Raw genomic sequence first — 6,818 nt, 5'->3', positions numbered from 1 at the left:
CTACCGATGCTCGAAAGTCGATATAAGCTTGAAGCGCCATATGTACAACATAGAAGGAGCGCTGGTCATTAGCTTTTAACGCCAGAAAGAGGAATTTTTTTTACTGTTCGGGGTTCTATGCGGTGATTTCGTGAGATTTCTAGTGAAGGAAACAGGTCACGATTTCTAAAAAAAACAAAAAAATAAAAAAAAATCGGGGCGATGCCCCGAACCCTGTGAGTTGACCGTCGAATTTTGCGAAGGCAACTAAAAGAGTTCGGCGAACAAGATGGAGCAATGAATATGGGCCATAATAGTTGGGAATTTATTTTCCATTTTATTGTTCATATTTGCTTATTCTATATGCATGTTTTTATTTGTGGATGTTTGCTAAAAACTAAGCTCACATGAATAATAGATAACAAGGACATATGTTTGACCAGTAAACAGAAAGATCCTCTAGTTCTAAATAACTGAGTGGGAGCGGGAATTTAGTTTCGTATAAATCCCACGGTCTCCATTATTGGTTTGTTGGTGATGTAATTATACTTGCGCGTCGGTTTTAGTGCCTTCCTCCATATCGGATGAGTCTAATTACGGATCACCAGAACAAACTTCTAAAGGACAACTATATGAAGTTATTAATGTATGGATTCACTTCTCCATCTGAAGGGATTCATTACAAATAATAGACTAAGAAGTTGAGTAATGGTATACACTTAGATACAAGTAATGGTATCTTCCCCATCGGAGTCACTGCTATTATTTGTAGGACCAAAGAAAGGACAACATTTTAGTTTTACTTGTCTAGATGGCATGTGTCCACTCTAACGAGTGGTATGCTGTTAAGTTGACGAGAAGTAGAACTAATAGGATAAACCTCTCTACACGAATGTAGATATGGTAAACGTCCACACTATCGTGGCTTACTACTTCTCAGTGTGTAGGGTGCTGACGGGTTAATTAATTAATTTTTTAAGTTAACTCCAAAAGTATTTCCACGAATGTAGAATGATAAACGTCCACACTATCGTGGCTTACTACTTCTCGGTGTGGAGGGTGCTGACGGGTTGATTAATTAATTAATTTTTGTTATTAACTCAAGAAGTTTTTGCCCTACATAATAGTTAATTTTATGTGATTCTCAAGTTTTTAAAATGGTTACTTTCAACCCACTAGCAACTATTCTTAAGGAAAACAAACTTTTTGTCCCTTATAACATAGACTGGAAGGGAGATGTCCCTCTTATCAAACCAGAGAATAATGGAGGTAAATCTCATGCACTAGTTGTTGAAACATGTTTTGCGGTGTTATCTACCAATACCTGGTGTGTAGATATAGGAGCTACTAACCATGTCTTCATTTCGATGCAAGGGTTCCAGGAAACCAGAAAACTTAGTGCTGGAGAGATTACCATATCTTTGGGGGATGCTACGAAAGTAGTAGCTATTGCAGTGGGAGATGTTTATTTATCTTTTGGTAGAAATAAGACTATAGTGTTAAAGAATTGTCTTTATGTGCCTAATTTTAGAAAGAATTTAATTTCAGTTTCTATGGCAATTAAGGATGGATATTATCTTTCTTTTAATGACAAGGTCGTCATTAAGAAAAGTAAACATTTCATCTGTTCTGGTGCATTAGAAGGCAATTTATACATCATTAATCCTATTCCACCCACAGTGCATCAAATGGAAATTAATAACACATCTTCTAATTCAAATAAGAGAAAGGGGCCTTCTCAAATGAACCAAACACATCTTACATATCTACGGTTAGGTCATATCAACTTGAGGAGGATTCAGAGATTGGTAGCCGATGGACCTTTGGGTACATTGAAAGTGGAAACTTTTCCTATATGTGAATCCTGCTTGGAAGGTAAGACGACGAAAAGGCCTTTCACGGTCAAGGGTATAGAGCCAAAGATGTGTTGGAACTGGTTCATTCTGATTTATGTGGACCCATGACTGTCCGGGCTAGAGGTGGTTTTGAATACTTTTTCACTTTCATTGACGATTATTTAAGACATGGGTACATTTATTTGATGCATCGTAAGTCTGAGTGTTTTGAAAAATTCAAAATGTACAAGGCTGAGATAGAGAAACGTCATGGAAAATGTATCAAGTCACTACGATCAGATCGTGGTGGTGAATACCTCTTAGGAGAGTTTAGGGATTATTTATCAGAGGTTGGGATTACATCCCAAATGTCTGCACCTAGGACTCCCCAACAGAATGGTGTAGTAGAGAGGAGAAACATGACTCTTATGGAAATGGTTAGATAGATGATGAGTTATTCGGATTTACCAATTTCGTTTTGGGGATATGCCTTGGAAACGACAGCTTACATTCTAAACCTGGTACCTTCTAAATCAGCACCTAAGACTCCAACAGAATTATGGACTGGGTGTGAGCCTAGTATGAAACATATTTGGATTTGGGTACCCCAGCACATGTGTTGGGAGATGCTGATAAGTTGGGATCTCATACAGAAGTACGCTTGTTTGTAGGCTATCCAAGAGGAACAAAGGGTGGTTTATTTTATAGTCCTAAGGATCAGAAGATCATTGTTAGCACCAATGCTAGATTCTTAGAAGTAGACTATATGATGAACCACATTACCCCGAGTAGTATTATTCTAGAAGTATTGAGAGGAGAGACATTAAAACTACTTCAGTACCAATTGTACAAGAATAGGAACCACAACGTGTCACCAATGATGTCATCCAACGAACCCTCCCACTACGTCATTGGTGACACATTGGTGCCTTAACACCCTCCCACCGAGGTGCCTTAACATCCAATGAATAATACAATAATTAAGGCAGGTAGTGATAGGGTTATATACTAAAAGCATTACTTTTGTATTAACTCTAATTCTTTATATTTTGAATGAGAATCATATCGGAAAATGTTATGCATATTATATATGTTATTAGTTATATGCATGTGTATAATACTTTACGTTGTAGATGATATGGTGTGTGGTGACACACAGAAAATCATATCATCAGTACCTTATAAAGTATAAGTAAACGTTCACAACCAAAATGGATTCGGACAAACCATTGGTATGGTTGTAGTATAATCTGGTATTAGTCTATCTTGACTATAGGATTACACTAGTACACTTTGTGTGTATTGAATAGGACCAAGTGAGGTTGTTTCTTTTTATACTGACTATATAAGAGAACAAACACCTTTGTTATTATGGATGCTTGTCCTCTTAATCCGGATATAATAACGGGCACTTACGTGTATTATATATTGCTTTCACTACACCATAACAGCTTATTTGTAACGGATGTGCATCCGTTACAAAAAATATTAGTAACGGTTATTTTTCGTCGACACAAAAGCGTGAGAAATATTAGTAACGGATATTAGTAACAGTTATAAAGTGTTAGCAAATTTACCAACGGTTATCAAATGTTACTAAAATTAATTTCAGCAACACTTATCAACCGTTGGTAAATTATTAGTAACGGTTATTAACTTTGTTCTTAATTTATTTACAACAAATGAAAGCGTTAGCAATTTTCATTTCTAACGGATACGTAACCGTTACCTATGCTTCTATTAGTAACGGGTACACAACCGTTGCTAAATTTAGAAACATTTGAAAAAAAATAATTAAATATTCTGGCCCCAATCATTCCTGCCACCTGCTTCTAGCATACATATATCCCACATATTATACACAGTCTATCCATCCCACTAAAAACTTAAACATACACTTAGATACAATAATGAGAAAGAAACATATTATACACAGTCTATCTATCCCACTAAAAACTTAAACATACACTTAGATACAATAATGAGAAAGAAAATACTTAAACCAAACATACTCCATAATTCATTCATAAGTCGCAAGTCTTAACTTTGATTACATTTTATTCAACAATGAGATAATAACCAAAAATATAATAACAATCAGTAAACTCATTATGTCTTTTGTAAACAAAATACATAGATAGAATAAGTCCTAATAGCTCGATCTAAAACGAAACATTTTGATCTCACATTGTCCTTCCTCTAGCAATCATAAAAGCCATCGACAGCTGCAACCAGACCAATGACACCAAAAAGAAATTAAGAAAATTGAGACGATCGATACATAGTAGTCCACTTTCCGCAAGTAAATGCTTGACACACCTAATAAAGTAAATAGCAACAACAAAGGTTCTAAGGAATCCCAATGAATATTAGTTTACACCTTATTAAACAACCAAATACTATTACAAAAATCGTCGATGTGTTTGAAATATGTAAATTCTAATTGTGGGACCAAATTAAACCTAAGACAAAACTGTCTTAAGCTACCTCGTCCTACCACCAAGAGTTTGTTTGTGTATGCTAACAAATTAGTTCAATTAAAAAAAAAAAAAAAAACAATGTTTTCTAGTTCAATTAGTTCAACTTTATCTCCTCTCTTTTAAAAGAAACAAAAGACAGGAAGACAATTTCTTCAAAGAAACACAACGAGAAAATAGCTCAGGAAGCAAGGGTGTTATAGTATCCACTGATAATTAACTAAATTATCTGATGCAGATAAACTTCACGTACAAACATACCTATTCTAAAGTGCAACAAACGAGTGTAATTAAAGATGCGATGAAGTTTGAACTAACCAAGGTACCATTATGAAGGTGATAATGAGCTGAAGTAGATACCCTGAACCAGAATTAATGCAGATCATGCGGCAAGTCTAAAAGCAAGAACCACTTCATGTGCGGCCTCATAAGATCAATGCGACAAAGAACCCTTTGTATGTAGATTAGCAAGTTCACCAATTATAAGGTGTCCTACAAAGGCAACCAGATCCTCTAGCAAGCCCCATAAAACTTGTTCCAAGACTAACGGATATTAATGAATAACATTAAACTGTTACAAAATCATTTGGGTCTTTGTTGTCATCCCATATAATTGGATGGTTTATGGTTAGCATTCACACTAACATAAATCTTGAGGACATACAAATGGTTCGGATTAAGGGGATAATGTTTACATCTATTCCAACCACCTTATAGTGATAACATATAACTACATATTCCAATCACAAGGCAGCAGAACACAGAAAGCCGGACTTGCAATTTTCTACAAAATTTTACGTAACACGCAAAATCAAAAGGCCATGAAACACACTACAAATGCATAATTTTCCTAACCCACTCTTAGGAGGAATTTCCCATGTCTTGGATAGCTTCTTTAGATACCCCTAATTAACAACAAAGAAAAAAGAAAAGAAGTGTCACTTATTGACTTCAACAGAAAGGTGAACTTTATTATTCCATCAGAATGTCCTTCTAGCCATCTACCAATGTTTTCCAAGAGATAATAAATACTCCAACAGGCAGCCATGCTCGAAATTTCAATGCTAAACCTATATAGTAGTAACTCACCTACTCATACGACGCAAAAGGAAGCCCAAAATCAAATTTTGGGTGACCTGCAATGTAATCAAACAGTCCCTTCCTTTGCATTGTTGGAGACCTTGCACCACTGCTGACTAGGTAATAAAATTCTTAACGAAAGGATTTCCTGTCTCGGTAATGGGCACACTCCTCAATCTGTACTTTGATAGCAACAACAAGACACTCAACATGGAGCTATCAGTTGCAACAGGAAGAAAAGGAGCCCATCTGAAGGACTTTATGATTTGCTTGACCTAAAATACAAGGACATATTCATTACAAAAATATAGGAAGAGGCCATACAAATCGCAATATGGAATATAAAATGCAACTAAACAACACTGCAACACATAAAAACAATGGTACACCAAAATGCTAAAGGAATATATAGCAAGGAAAGGCTAAACGTATAAAAGAATGCTTTCTTTTCTTTCTTTTTCTTTTCAAAGGATTTACAGAGCATCCCTAAAACTAACATTACAGGTTTCATTTTCAAAACAATTTTGAATCTAGGTCCTAGGTACTCATAATAATCTATCTATGTTTTATAAAGTAGCAAGATCTCTACGTAAGACTTCGAGTAAGCTTTACCGTGGTGGACTTTAAAGGTTCTTCTTGAAGGATAACATTATAAAAATCCATTCCTAAACTTTTGGGCCATCTTTTCCAGTTCTTTTTCTACAAATATACCCCTAGCCACTTTGCACCGACAATAGTAGCGATCAATCCGGCAAATCAGAATGGGACCAATAGCACCCATTGCTAGTGCTCCAAAAGCACCGACCGCACTTTTGGTTCAGCTATTTGTTGCAAATCCCTTGAGACAAAGCAACTGCAGCTAGTTTTTGCCGAGCCCGTGAAATGATAGCTTGAAATCTATCATGCCTATATATCTTACCCTCTCAATCCGCATATTTCCCGCGTTTTGGATTCCTAACGAGACATGATATCATGTCCGCTCCTGTTAGGAATTCAAGGTAAAACAGTTACGGTTTTATTATTAATAGAAGTATTAAACATTAGCGACTTGATAGACCTACCACGCATTTACGGCAATGGAAAACTGTAGCAAGCGTCGCCAATTCAGCAAAAGATGTGTGGATGCCACATTAAACAACAACCATATTAGCTATGTTATTGGAAATGGAATCACGTCATTATACAAACAGATCTCGGTCCAACATGAGTAAGGAGAAAAATAGAAGTCAAACCGGATTATCTTCCATGATCGGATCTCTAAAGTTATGTAAAGTTCACCAAATTTGAACCATGTGGTTTATCTTCTTTCAAGTATCTATAAAATTTCAGAATTGCAATTGCATATCAATAAGCCCCAAACTTTCAAATAGTCGTAACCAAAGTTAAAGCTAGAAACACACTAGTGCATAACAATTACCTTCTTGGGACTCTAAGCTCATTAGAAACG

At 35.8% G+C, this 6,818-nt stretch overlaps 1 long non-coding RNA gene across 1 annotated transcript; it reads right to left on the bottom strand.

Annotated features, from left to right (window-relative positions):
• Positions 1–3,806: 3,806 nt before the first annotated feature.
• Positions 3,807–4,729, bottom strand: LOC147498924 (uncharacterized). The gene is made up of 2 exons (XR_015194386.1): positions 4,610–4,729; positions 3,807–4,039 (listed from the first exon to the last, which is right to left on the bottom strand). It is a non-coding gene; the product is annotated as an uncharacterized LOC147498924 (long non-coding RNA).
• Between the last annotated feature and the right edge of the window lie 2,089 nt (positions 4,730–6,818).

Source organism: Coptis chinensis, chromosome 5 (assembly GCF_015680905.1).
Source record: "Coptis chinensis isolate HL-2020 chromosome 5, ASM1568090v1, whole genome shotgun sequence".
NCBI lineage: Eukaryota > Viridiplantae > Streptophyta > Magnoliopsida > Ranunculales > Ranunculaceae > Coptis > Coptis chinensis.
The sequence above is the reverse complement of the archived record's forward strand: the minus strand, read 5'-3'. Positions and strand labels throughout refer to the sequence as shown.